This window comes from Vicugna pacos, unplaced genomic scaffold, assembly GCF_048564905.1.
Source record: "Vicugna pacos unplaced genomic scaffold, VicPac4 scaffold_20, whole genome shotgun sequence".
NCBI lineage: Eukaryota > Metazoa > Chordata > Mammalia > Artiodactyla > Camelidae > Vicugna > Vicugna pacos.
Window position 1 is genome coordinate 90,507,826 of NW_027328741.1, and position 13,987 is coordinate 90,521,812.

Sequence of the window (13,987 nt, forward strand, 5' to 3'; positions counted from 1 at the left end):
TACCTCGGAGCCTGACCAGTAAGCTGATGACAGGCAGATCTTCCACTGTCTGCCCTTTCAGGTTCTGGAAACTGACCTGTGACCTCAGGTCTTTGGGCAGCAGCAGTATCTCGAACTTACACAGCTTCCCGGACCAAACACCTAAGCCAAGCTCCACAGAGGGCGGCAGCCCCTCCATCACACTGATCCACCCACAGAACTCTGCCCGGTTACCTAGGATCCAACAGCCACAACAAGCCTCGCGGTAAACACCAACATTCCACCTGGAATCCAACCGCTAACTGCCATCCCCAATGGCTGCTGCATCTTGTCAGTGTTGGGGGAGGGGCTGCATCCGACGAGAGGTTCCTAAGGTAAATGTGATTCTACCCACTAGCGTCCCATGGGCCTTTCTTCTTCCCTCTTTCCTTTTGTTCAGAGCTCTATGCACCGTACCAATGGAGGGAAGGGTGTCCCTTTTCAGTTGATGGTTTCACACGTCTTTAAACTTTCTAACAGTTCACAGTACACAGGGACCCACTAAAGGAGACTTATGTTCCTATAATATCCGTACACCCGGAATACATATGCGTCGCCTGATTTCTGCTGAAACACCCACACTCTCAGGACATGGATCCATTGGATTCATGGGGGCTGAAATTCCAAGAAATGAAACCAACCCCAATGTGCACTTTGCTGTCGGTCTCTTTTGCACTTAGTACACTTTGGCAGAGCTACTTGCCTTTGTTATAGGCTTCTTACATTTCTTCTCTACGTAGCCTAGAATATGGCATTCCTTCATCCTGTTGGAAGACATACAAGTCTACATCACGGACTAGGAAACCATTTGATTCCAAATCGGCATTAGTGTTAGGTCACGATATGCTCTTATGAATCAAAATTTACGAATATGAATGCACGCTTCTGATTTCCGAATACAAGTGTGCTGAGTACATGCAAGCCACGATACTGGGTCGATGCGTTCTGAATGACCCTTGACCTCACCTTGAGTATTTTCTTTTGAATAAACATGGTTCCCTTTGTATGTGTCAGCCAACCATACCATTTTGGTGCTTGTTTGTTGGTTTGATTCTTTGTTGGTCTTCTTCTCGCTTGTTTTGCAAACACGTCAGGCCATGCATCTCTCCTTTCGCTTCAAACAGAGTCAAATAAGCTGATTCACTTAAGAGAGTGCTTCCAATCACCTATGATTTCCTGCTTCCCTCTCCCATCTTTAGGGTTTTGATGTCCTCCTTAAGTTCTTCTTCTTTCTTCTCTGCCACACATGCTCTTCTTGCATTTCCAATAATGGTTTCTTCTTTCCATTCCATCTTGCTGCTTTTCTATTCAGGGGAGTTTTCTCAACCTTTCTTTTAGAAAAACGTTTGAACTGCTGAATTCTTTTAAGATTTGCCGGTCTGTAGAATTCTCTAGCTCTGCCGTTATTTGAAATGGTGTTCATGTGGCATAGGCTACCCTAGGTGGCAGCATTTGGCCATTCAGGATATGGTCTGTGTCCTGGCACTCCTCCCTGTCCTGCAATATTGCTGCCGAGATATCAGCTGAAACCCCTCTGGAGGTTTCCTTGTGACTATGTTGTTTCCTCCAGGTGCATTGTAAATCACTCGGATATTCGTGAACTTTGTTGATTTGAATCATACAGCTGCTGGTAGGTCTATTGGGATTCCACCTCCTTCGGATGCTGTGTAATTCCTGAATTCGCATAGATGATTCTTTCTTGGCTTTCAGCAAGTTTCAGTCTGATTTTTCTACAGATAAATTCTCAGACACTTTTTGTTTCTTTATCTCTTGCTTTTCCATCTGGGACTCATGATTTCTATTCTTTCATGCCCTGTCTTAACCCAGGGTTCAACTGCAATGTTTTCATTTGTTTGCACTTGCTTTCCTATGTCTGCTTCTGACCGAGGTTTTTCTCTTCCCCTGTCTTCAACAGTCATTCACGCGTCCCTCTGCATTATCTAGTCTGCTAAGGACTGAATTTTAGCCCTGATATTATCACAACCATTGAGTTTCCTGATATTTTTGGCTCGTGTTGAGACTTTCTCTTCCCCTTTTCTGGTATTCTGCCTTTTGTGATTCTGAGACACTGGTGTTCTTCAGTGTTTTCCTGACCTTCATTTTCAACACTTGTTCTGGATAGCGTTTTGCAGACTAGTTGTTTGAAAGCTTATCTTTTGCGCCTTCAATATCTTTGGAACTGAAAATGGTACTTCCTGTTTCTTTTACTGTTCTTCTTCATCTCTACTGGTCAGGTAATATCAGGTATCTATTGTAGACTTCTAGGGCTTTGTTAATTGAAAATTTTAGACTCTTGTCTCTACGCAATTCCATGGGATTTCTGTGAGGACAATTTCTCCTAGACATTGATGCCATAACCTGTACCTGTGTGTGTTGTTTGGTATATCTCCAATTGCTGGTGTTGCATTAGTTGTGATGAACAACCCATACTACTTCGATTAGCATAACTTCATTTTGATTATACTTATCTCACACTTCTGAAAGTGCACAGGACACTTCCTCTTGTGGAAATGAAGCTTCTAAAAGTTCTCAGCTCTGCATTCTTCTCTATGTCATTTTGGAGTGTTTCCAAAACAGCAAACTGAGAGTGCTCTTCTGCTTTTTATTGCCACGGGAATGTCCCAATGAAATCAGTTCTTTCCAGAGCTTCTCTGTCTACAGAAACACCAGTGGAAGCATATCTATGGATGTCACATATCAGGGCCTGCTGGAATGATCCCGCAGACCTTCCTTGTTGTCCTAGGTGCCGTACCGTGCCGGTGCCATCCAAAATGTAGCATCCGCCTTTGGGAGATAGTGCTGAAGGGAATGCTTCCTCTTCTCACGCTGTGGACTTGGACCACTCTCCCTTGTCCTCTCATCCTTGTGGCACGGGTGCACGAAGGCAACCACAGAGTTGTTGCGCATCCTGTGACTCAAACCAAACCATAATCCCAGCCCAGGTTATGAATGTAGCATATCCTAAGGCTTTTCATTCTGATTTCAAATTCAAGGCCCCCTGGATCCCTCAGACCAGATGCACGATATCTCTGATTCAGCCCCACACGTGCTCTATTGGCAAAATTCCCAATTGGTCCCTGGTCCTGCAGATGTACTGGGTGTGGCCATGGGACATATCGGTAATCGCAACCGCGCGACCAGTGTGGTTGATTTATTATTGGTACACAGTTCGGTTTGCTCTCTTGATTCGACCCACCACATCCCACAACGCACTCCAGATCCCTGAGACTCCGCGTGTGCCATCATCCGTAGCTCTATGCCTCACTGACCATTGCCTCTGCTACCTCAAATTTGGCAGCTTGGATCTTGGTCTCAGAATTAACTGTGGGGATATTTTGCGCTGGTTTCTTTGAGTTCTCTCAGCCAAGCATCTGCTGTGCACTCTTGTAAATCTCAGCACATCACCTTCAAACCCATGTCTCCTGTCCGCTTGAGAGTGTGCGTCCAAGTTAAACAGAGTTTCACCCTTGTTGCTCCATCACCAGGGGTCCGAACCTGCACTGGTTTCCATTCCCTGCTTTGCATTCTCCTGCTTCCAGGTGTCCTGAGGCCTCATCCTGTCTTTGGGAGTAACAGACCTCTCTTCGGCCAGTGTCCTATGCTAAGGGCTGGGTGAGTGGATGTTTCCATTGCTCTGTACATGGGAGCGAGTGAGTGCAGGTTGCACTTCTTCTCTGCCAACTGGGCATCGATGAATCAACACTACCCAGATACATTTCACAGAAATGTGATATTTGCTTAGCTCTTTGTTTCTATACAGCCGTGGTGGGAGGGATTGTCCGAAGACAACTATTTTGACATTGTGTTGATATCCCATTTGCAGTCTTTAAGAAGTTTAACAGAACTCATTTACATGTTTTGGGAGTTATACGAAAATGGAGTTATTTTTTGAAACACACTAAATCGACCTAGAAGCCAGACTTGTCAATTTTGGTAACATTGTGTCAGCTCTACGGAAAAGCTAGACAGATAGAATGCAAACTAGCAGTCCAAACTGTTCAAGGGGTCATGTCAGCTCTTTAAGGTTGAAGCCTCCGAAACCAACAGGAACCATGAAATAACTTTTGGAAACATGGAATAACCCCCAACCTTGGATACACTTGTGCATGTGGTGCCCTTTATCCCAATGACACCTACTGGCCAATGTTGGCATTTCACGGGGTAACATCCCTCTCTAGGAAAATACAAGAGGAAACAAACCAAATATATACATTTAGGTTTGAATCCAAAAGCACCTAGAGGCATTCTAGCTAGGAGAATCCTGCTGCAGTTATGCTAGTCTATTGAGAACCAGGTGTTTTTCTATCAGTGTTGAGAACGCTTAATCATCCGATCCTGTAGTTTAAAGCCATTTAACGCAACCAAGTCTGCACCCCCATGATATAGTGCCCCCGGGGGCTTGACTCAAGTGAAAGACGATCCACATAAGCTGTGTCTTTAATGTCATTGGCGACTTTTACAGTTCAGTTCACTTTCTGACTTGTACTATTTACCTTCACTGTCTTGAAAAACTGAAGCCTAATACAGATTCATGTTCAGTCAAAGATTCCCCTCACTTACCACACTCCCTTCACCCCAGGGAAGACATAAACACAACATTTGCTGAATCTAGCGGAAGGACATCGTTTCTAGGTGTGAGCTAAGTATTCAAGTTTACCTATTTCAGCCGAGACTATTTGACCTTTAAGGTGTTCACTGTTGTTCACAGAGAGTGAAGCTGGAGGAACTCTGATTCTAGGAGGGGCTTGCTCTTCTCGTAATGGCTTCATTGCAGCTCAGGTACTGATCCTTCAAAATGGATGCCTGAGTGGAGGGGAGGGAAGGGCAAGTGCTCACTAGCTAGGCCCAAACCTGGGAAAAGGCTTACCTGGGCTTGTTGAATTTTGGTCTGAATGGCTTGGGAATGCCCCTTGGGACGTGTGGATTCTCACGACCTCTTCCAAGAACAGGAGCGTTTTGATCATCTCTGCCATTTCTTCTCCTTCAGACGTCAGGGACCTTGGACCCGTTATTGGAGAAGAGAATTGAGGAACTTCCTCAAGTCCACGTTGGCACTCCGTATGTTTCTGCCTGTATCAGTGAGTTTCAATATGTCTCATGAATGTCTTTTGAGCCTGGTATCCTCTACAGCTGTCTCCACGCCAGTATTCTCCATTGTAGCAGAACATCTCTCATCCATGTGTTCGCATCTCTCCTCAATCCGTGCAGCCAGCTTTTCGGCCAGCTTCTCTTCGTGTCTCCCCTAAAGTCGACTTCACCAGGACTGGGCAAGTCTGAAAGTACCTCGGAGCCTGACCAGTAAGCTGATGACAGGCAGATCTTCCACTGTCTGCCCTTTCAGGTTCTGGAAACTGACCTGTGACCTCAGGTCTTTGGGCAGCAGCAGTATCTCGAACTTACACAGCTTCCCGGACCAAACACCTAAGCCAAGCTCCACAGAGGGCGGCAGCCCCTCCATCACACTGATCCACCCACAGAACTCTGCCCGGTTACCTAGGATCCAACAGCCACAACAAGCCTCGCGGTAAACACCAACATTCCACCTGGAATCCAACCGCTAACTGCCATCCCCAATGGCTGCTGCATCTTGTCAGTGTTGGGGGAGGGGCTGCATCCGACGAGAGGTTCCTAAGGTAAATGTGATTCTACCCACTAGCGTCCCATGGGCCTTTCTTCTTCCCTCTTTCCTTTTGTTCAGAGCTCTATGCACCGTACCAATGGAGGGAAGGGTGTCCCTTTTCAGTTGATGGTTTCACACGTCTTTAAACTTTCTAACAGTTCACAGTACACAGGGACCCACTAAAGGAGACTTATGTTCCTATAATATCCGTACACCCGGAATACATATGCGTCGCCTGATTTCTGCTGAAACACCCACACTCTCAGGACATGGATCCATTGGATTCATGGGGGCTGAAATTCCAAGAAATGAAACCAACCCCAATGTGCACTTTGCTGTCGGTCTCTTTTGCACTTAGTACACTTTGGCAGAGCTACTTGCCTTTGTTATAGGCTTCTTACATTTCTTCTCTACGTAGCCTAGAATATGGCATTCCTTCATCCTGTTGGAAGACATACAAGTCTACATCACGGACTAGGAAACCATTTGATTCCAAATCGGCATTAGTGTTAGGTCACGATATGCTCTTATGAATCAAAATTTACGAATATGAATGCACGCTTCTGATTTCCGAATACAAGTGTGCTGAGTACATGCAAGCCACGATACTGGGTCGATGCGTTCTGAATGACCCTTGACCTCACCTTGAGTATTTTCTTTTGAATAATCATGGTTCCCTTTGTATGTGTCAGCCAACCATACCATTTTGGTGCTTGTTTGTTGGTTTGATTCTTTGTTGGTCTTCTTCTCGCTTGTTTTGCAAACACGTCAGGCCATGCATCTCTCCTTTCGCTTCAAACAGAGTCAAATAAGCTGATTCACTTAAGAGAGTGCTTCCAATCACCTATGATTTCCTGCTTCCCTCTCCCATCTTTAGGGTTTTGATGTCCTCCTTAAGTTCTTCTTCTTTCTTCTCTGCCACACATGCTCTTCTTGCATTTCCAATAATGGTTTCTTCTTTCCATTCCATCTTGCTGCTTTTCTATTCAGGGGAGTTTTCTCAACCTTTCTTTTAGAAAAACGTTTGAACTGCTGAATTCTTTTAAGATTTGCCGGTCTGTAGAATTCTCTAGCTCTGCCGTTATTTGAAATGGTGTTCATGTGGCATAGGCTACCCTAGGTGGCAGCATTTGGCCATTCAGGATATGGTCTGTGTCCTGGCACTCCTCCCTGTCCTGCAATATTGCTGCCGAGATATCAGCTGAAACCCCTCTGGAGGTTTCCTTGTGACTATGTTGTTTCCTCCAGGTGCATTGTAAATCACTCGGATATTCGTGAACTTTGTTGATTTGAATCATACAGCTGCTGGTAGGTCTATTGGGATTCCACCTCCTTCGGATGCTGTGTAATTCCTGAATTCGCATAGATGATTCTTTCTTGGCTTTCAGCAAGTTTCAGTCTGATTTTTCTACAGATAAATTCTCAGACACTTTTTGTTTCTTTATCTCTTGCTTTTCCATCTGGGGCTCATGATTTCTATTCTTTCATGCCCTGTCTTAACCCAGGGTTCAACTGCAATGTTTTCATTTGTTTGCACTTGCTTTCCTATGTCTGCTTCTGACCGAGGTTTTTCTCTTCCCCTGTCTTCAACAGTCATTCACGCGTCCCTCTGCATTATCTAGTCTGCTAAGGACTGAATTTTAGCCCTGATATTATCACAACCATTGAGTTTCCTGATATTTTTGGCTCGTGTTGAGACTTTCTCTTCCCCTTTTCTGGTATTCTGCCTTTTGTGATTCTGAGACACTGGTGTTCTTCAGTGTTTTCCTGACCTTCATTTTCAACACTTGTTCTGGATAGCGTTTTGCAGACTAGTTGTTTGAAAGCTTATCTTTTGCGCCTTCAATATCTTTGGAACTGAAAATGGTACTTCCTGTTTCTTTTACTGTTCTTCTTCATCTCTACTGGTCAGGTAATATCAGGTATCTATTGTAGACTTCTAGGGCTTTGTTAATTGAAAATTTTAGACTCTTGTCTCTACGCAATTCCATGGGATTTCTGTGAGGACAATTTCTCCTAGACATTGATGCCATAACCTGTACCTGTGTGTGTTGTTTGGTATATCTCCAATTGCTGGTGTTGCATTAGTTGTGATGAACAACCCATACTACTTCGATTAGCATAACTTCATTTTGATTATACTTATCTCACACTTCTGAAAGTGCACAGGACACTTCCTCTTGTGGAAATGAAGCTTCTAAAAGTTCTCAGCTCTGCATTCTTCTCTATGTCATTTTGGAGTGTTTCCAAAACAGCAAACTGAGAGTGCTCTTCTGCTTTTTATTGCCACGGGAATGTCCCAATGAAATCAGTTCTTTCCAGAGCTTCTCTGTCTACAGAAACACCAGTGGAAGCATATCTATGGATGTCACATATCAGGGCCTGCTGGAATGATCCCGCAGACCTTCCTTGTTGTCCTAGGTGCCGTACCGTGCCGGTGCCATCCAAAATGTAGCATCCGCCTTTGGGAGATAGTGCTGAAGGGAATGCTTCCTCTTCTCACGCTGTGGACTTGGACCACTCTCCCTTGTCCTCTCATCCTTGTGGCACGGGTGCACGAAGGCAACCACAGAGTTGTTGCGCATCCTGTGACTCAAACCAAACCATAATCCCAGCCCAGGTTATGAATGTAGCATATCCTAAGGCTTTTCATTCTGATTTCAAATTCAAGGCCCCCTGGATCCCTCAGACCAGATGCACGATATCTCTGATTCAGCCCCACACGTGCTCTATTGGCAAAATTCCCAATTGGTCCCTGGTCCTGCAGATGTACTGGGTGTGGCCATGGGACATATCGGTAATCGCAACCGCGCGACCAGTGTGGTTGATTTATTATTGGTACACAGTTCGGTTTGCTCTCTTGATTCGACCCACCACATCCCACAACGCACTCCAGATCCCTGAGACTCCGCGTGTGCCATCATCCGTAGCTCTATGCCTCACTGACCATTGCCTCTGCTACCTCAAATTTGGCAGCTTGGATCTTGGTCTCAGAATTAACTGTGGGGATATTTTGCGCTGGTTTCTTTGAGTTCTCTCAGCCAAGCATCTGCTGTGCACTCTTGTAAATCTCAGCACATCACCTTCAAACCCATGTCTCCTGTCCGCTTGAGAGTGTGCGTCCAAGTTAAACAGAGTTTCACCCTTGTTGCTCCATCACCAGGGGTCCGAACCTGCACTGGTTTCCATTCCCTGCTTTGCATTCTCCTGCTTCCAGGTGTCCTGAGGCCTCATCCTGTCTTTGGGAGTAACAGACCTCTCTTCGGCCAGTGTCCTATGCTAAGGGCTGGGTGAGTGGATGTTTCCATTGCTCTGTACATGGGAGCGAGTGAGTGCAGGTTGCACTTCTTCTCTGCCAACTGGGCATCGATGAATCAACACTATCCAGATACATTTCACAGAAATGTGATATTTGCTTAGCTCTTTGTTTCTATACAGCCGTGGTGGGAGGGATTGTCCGAAGACAACTATTTTGACATTGTGTTGATATCCCATTTGCAGTCTTTAAGAAGTTTAACAGAACTCATTTACATGTTTTGGGAGTTATACGAAAATGGAGTTATTTTTTGAAACACACTAAATCGACCTAGAAGCCAGACTTGTCAATTTTGGTAACATTGTGTCAGCTCTACGGAAAAGCTAGACAGATAGAATGCAAACTAGCAGTCCAAACTGTTCAAGGGGTCATGTCAGCTCTTTAAGGTTGAAGCCTCCGAAACCAACAGGAACCATGAAATAACTTTTGGAAACATGGAATAACCCCCAACCTTGGATACACTTGTGCATGTGGTGCCCTTTATCCCAATGACACCTACTGGCCAATGTTGGCATTTCACGGGGTAACATCCCTCTCTAGGAAAATACAAGAGGAAACAAACCAAATATATACATTTAGGTTTGAATCCAAAAGCACCTAGAGGCATTCTAGCTAGGAGAATCCTGCTGCAGTTATGCTAGTCTATTGAGAACCAGGTGTTTTTCTATCAGTGTTGAGAACGCTTAATCATCCGATCCTGTAGTTTAAAGCCATTTAACGCAACCAAGTCTGCACCCCCATGATATAGTGCCCCCGGGGGCTTGACTCAAGTGAAAGACGATCCACATAAGCTGTGTCTTTAATGTCATTGGCGACTTTTACAGTTCAGTTCACTTTCTGACTTGTACTATTTACCTTCACTGTCTTGAAAAACTGAAGCCTAATACAGATTCATGTTCAGTCAAAGATTCCCCTCACTTACCACACTCCCTTCACCCCAGGGAAGACATAAACACAACATTTGCTGAATCTAGCAGAAGGACATCGTTTCTAGGTGTGAGCTAAGTATTCAAGTTTACCTATTTCAGCCGAGACTATTTGACCTTTAAGGTGTTCACTGTTGTTCACAGAGAGTGAAGCTGGAGGAACTCTGATTCTAGGAGGGGCTTGCTCTTCTCGTAATGGCTTCATTGCAGCTCAGGTACTGATCCTTCAAAATGGATGCCTGAGTGGAGGGGAGGGAAGGGCAAGTGCTCACTAGCTAGGCCCAAACCTGGGAAAAGGCTTACCTGGGCTTGTTGAATTTTGGTCTGAATGGCTTGGGAATGCCCCTTGGGACGTGTGGATTCTCACGACCTCTTCCAAGAACAGGAGCGTTTTGATCATCTCTGCCATTTCTTCTCCTTCAGACGTCAGGGACCTTGGACCCGTTATTGGAGAAGAGAATTGAGGAACTTCCTCAAGTCCACGTTGGCACTCCGTATGTTTCTGCCTGTATCAGTGAGTTTCAATATGTCTCATGAATGTCTTTTGAGCCTGGTATCCTCTACAGCTGTCTCCACGCCAGTATTCTCCATTGTAGCAGAACATCTCTCATCCATGTGTTCGCATCTCTCCTCAATCCGTGCAGCCAGCTTATCGGCCAGCTTCTCTACGTGTCTCCCCTAAAGTCGACTTCACCAGGACTGGGCAAGTCTGAAAGTACCTCGGAGCCTGACCAGTAAGCTGATGACAGGCAGATCTTCCACTGTCTGCCCTTTCAGGTTCTGGAAACTGACCTGTGACCTCAGGTCTTTGGGCAGCAGCAGTATCTCCAACTTACACAGCTTCCCGGACCAAACACCTAAGCCAAGCTCCACAGAGGGCGGCAGCCCCTCCATCACACTGATCCACCCACAGAACTCTGCCCGGTTACCTAGGATCCAACAGCCACAACAAGCCTCGCGGTAAACACCAACATTCCACCTGGAATCCAACCGCTAACTGCCATCCCCAATGGCTGCTGCATCTTGTCAGTGTTGGGGGAGGGGCTGCATCCGACGAGAGGTTCCTAAGGTAAATGTGATTCTACCCACTAGCGTCCCATGGGCCTTTCTTCTTCCCTCTTTCCTTTTGTTCAGAGCTCTATGCACCGTACCAATGGAGGGAAGGGTGTCCCTTTTCAGTTGATGGTTTCACACGTCTTTAAACTTTCTAACAGTTCACAGTACACAGGGACCCACTAAAGGAGACTTATGTTCCTATAATATCCGTACACCCGGAATACATATGCGTCGCCTGATTTCTGCTGAAACACCCACACTCTCAGGACATGGATCCATTGGATTCATGGGGGCTGAAATTCCAAGAAATGAAACCAACCCCAATGTGCACTTTGCTGTCGGTCTCTTTTGCACTTAGTACACTTTGGCAGAGCTACTTGCCTTTGTTATAGGCTTCTTACATTTCTTCTCTACGTAGCCTAGAATATGGCATTCCTTCATCCTGTTGGAAGACATACAAGTCTACATCACGGACTAGGAAACCATTTGATTCCAAATCGGCATTAGTGTTAGGTCACGATATGCTCTTATGAATCAAAATTTACGAATATGAATGCACGCTTCTGATTTCCGAATACAAGTGTGCTGAGTACATGCAAGCCACGATACTGGGTCGATGCGTTCTGAATGACCCTTGACCTCACCTTGAGTATTTTCTTTTGAATAATCATGGTTCCCTTTGTATGTGTCAGCCAACCATACCATTTTGGTGCTTGTTTGTTGGTTTGATTCTTTGTTGGTCTTCTTCTCGCTTGTTTTGCAAACACGTCAGGCCATGCATCTCTCCTTTCGCTTCAAACAGAGTCAAATAAGCTGATTCACTTAAGAGAGTGCTTCCAATCACCTATGATTTCCTGCTTCCCTCTCCCATCTTTAGGGTTTTGATGTCCTCCTTAAGTTCTTCTTCTTTCTTCTCTGCCACACATGCTCTTCTTGCATTTCCAATAATGGTTTCTTCTTTCCATTCCATCTTGCTGCTTTTCTATTCAGGGGAGTTTTCTCAACCTTTCTTTTAGAAAAACTTTTGAACTGCTGAATTCTTTTAAGATTTGCCGGTCTGTAGAATTCTCTAGCTCTGCCGTTATTTGAAATGGTGTTCATGTGGCATAGGCTACCCTAGGTGGCAGCATTTGGCCATTCAGGATATGGTCTGTGTCCTGGCACTCCTCCCTGTCCTGCAATATTGCTGCCGAGATATCAGCTGAAACCCCTCTGGAGGTTTCCTTGTGACTATGTTGTTTCCTCCAGGTGCATTGTAAATCACTCGGATATTCGTGAACTTTGTTGATTTGAATCATACAGCTGCTGGTAGGTCTATTGGGATTCCACCTCCTTCGGATGCTGTGTAATTCCTGAATTCGCATAGATGATTCTTTCTTGGCTTTCAGCAAGTTTCAGTCTGATTTTTCTACAGATAAATTCTCAGACACTTTTTGTTTCTTTATCTCTTGCTTTTCCATCTGGGGCTCATGATTTCTATTCTTTCATGCCCTGTCTTAACCCAGGGTTCAACTGCAATGTTTTCATTTGTTTGCACTTGCTTTCCTATGTCTGCTTCTGACCGAGGTTTTTCTCTTCCCCTGTCTTCAACAGTCATTCACGCGTCCCTCTGCATTATCTAGTCTGCTAAGGACTGAATTTTAGCCCTGATATTATCACAACCATTGAGTTTCCTGATATTTTTGGCTCGTGTTGAGACTTTCTCTTCCCCTTTTCTGGTATTCTGCCTTTTGTGATTCTGAGACACTGGTGTTCTTCAGTGTTTTCCTGACCTTCATTTTCAACACTTGTTCTGGATAGCGTTTTGCAGACTAGTTGTTTGAAAGCTTATCTTTTGCGCCTTCAATATCTTTGGAACTGAAAATGGTACTTCCTGTTTCTTTTACTGTTCTTCTTCATCTCTACTGGTCAGGTAATATCAGGTATCTATTGTAGACTTCTAGGGCTTTGTTAATTGAAAATTTTAGACTCTTGTCTCTACGCAATTCCATGGGATTTCTGTGAGGACAATTTCTCCTAGACATTGATGCCATAACCTGTACCTGTGTGTGTTGTTTGGTATATCTCCAATTGCTGGTGTTGCATTAGTTGTGATGAACAACCCATACTACTTCGATTAGCATAACTTCATTTTGATTATACTTATCTCACACTTCTGAAAGTGCACAGGACACTTCCTCTTGTGGAAATGAAGCTTCTAAAAGTTCTCAGCTCTGCATTCTTCTCTATGTCATTTTGGAGTGTTTCCAAAACAGCAAACTGAGAGTGCTCTTCTGCTTTTTATTGCCACGGGAATGTCCCAATGAAATCAGTTCTTTCCAGAGCTTCTCTGTCTACAGAAACACCAGTGGAAGCATATCTATGGATGTCACATATCAGGGCCTGCTGGAATGATCCCGCAGACCTTCCTTGTTGTCCTAGGTGCCGTACCGTGCCGGTGCCATCCAAAATGTAGCATCCGCCTTTGGGAGATAGTGCTGAAGGGAATGCTTCCTCTTCTCACGCTGTGGACTTGGACCACTCTCCCTTGTCCTCTCATCCTTGTGGCACGGGTGCACGAAGGCAACCACAGAGTTGTTGCGCATCCTGTGACTCAAACCAAACCATAATCCCAGCCCAGGTTATGAATGTAGCATATCCTAAGGCTTTTCATTCTGATTTCAAATTCAAGGCCCCCTGGATCCCTCAGACCAGATGCACGATATCTCTGATTCAGCCCCACACGTGCTCTATTGGCAAAATTCCCAATTGGTCCCTGGTCCTGCAGATGTACTGGGTGTGGCCATGGGACATATCGGTAATCGCAACCGCGCGACCAGTGTGGTTGATTTATTATTGGTACACAGTTCGGTTTGCTCTCTTGATTCGACCCACCACATCCCACAACGCACTCCAGATCCCTGAGACTCCGCGTGTGCCATCATCCGTAGCTCTATGCCTCACTGACCATTGCCTCTGCTACCTCAAATTTGGCAGCTTGGATCTTGGTCTCAGAATTAACTGTGGGGATATTTTGCGCTGGTTTCTTTGAGTTCTCTCAGCCAAGCATCT

General features: G+C 45.1%; 2 long non-coding RNA genes across 2 annotated transcripts; both read left to right on the plus strand.

Moving 5' to 3' along the window:
* The first annotated feature begins 183 nt into the window (after nt 1-183).
* Nucleotides 184-5,099, plus strand: LOC140693754 (uncharacterized). The gene is made up of 3 exons (XR_012069452.1): nt 184-353; nt 4,727-4,797; nt 5,006-5,099. It is a non-coding gene; the product is annotated as an uncharacterized lncRNA (long non-coding RNA).
* Nucleotides 5,100-5,478: 379 nt separating this feature from the next.
* Nucleotides 5,479-10,397, plus strand: LOC140693755 (uncharacterized). The gene is made up of 3 exons (XR_012069453.1): nt 5,479-5,651; nt 10,025-10,095; nt 10,304-10,397. It is a non-coding gene; the product is annotated as an uncharacterized lncRNA (long non-coding RNA).
* Nucleotides 10,398-13,987: the final 3,590 nt, after the last annotated feature.